Raw genomic sequence first — 465 nt, 5'->3', positions numbered from 1 at the left:
ACAAGGAGCTCCCTGCCAGGGCTTATGGGGAAGCAAAACAGGAGAAGAAAGCAGGAACTAGCTATGCTGGTGTCCCAACAGAGCTCAGCAAGATGGGAAAGGATATTGCAGAACAACAGCCCCGGGTAGTCGAGGTGGCTGTTGGCCAGGCTGGACTGCTGCGCTAGTTCTTTGCCGAAACAACCGAGCCATCCCAATAAATTCCCTGTGTAAAAAAATATATCTATAAATCGTGCCTTAGTAAGAACAATGCAGCTGCTAACAGGGCTGGATGTGGCCAAACGAAATGCTCTAACGCTCTCTAATCCGACACCGAGCCGCGACGACTCTTTTGGCAAAGAGTGACTCTACTTTGAACACGTGCGCGTGTACGTGCATACATACATGTACACGTACACATAGCTTTATAACCCTGCTGCCAAGGGGGAAGACCCGGGTTGCAGGCAGGCAGGGGGGAGCCCCCGC

Source organism: Phaethon lepturus, unplaced genomic scaffold, assembly GCF_000687285.1.
Source record: "Phaethon lepturus isolate BGI_N335 unplaced genomic scaffold, ASM68728v1 scaffold10110, whole genome shotgun sequence".
Classification (NCBI taxonomy): Eukaryota; Metazoa; Chordata; class Aves; order Phaethontiformes; family Phaethontidae; genus Phaethon; species Phaethon lepturus.
The sequence above is the reverse complement of the archived record's forward strand: the minus strand, read 5'-3'. Positions refer to the sequence as shown.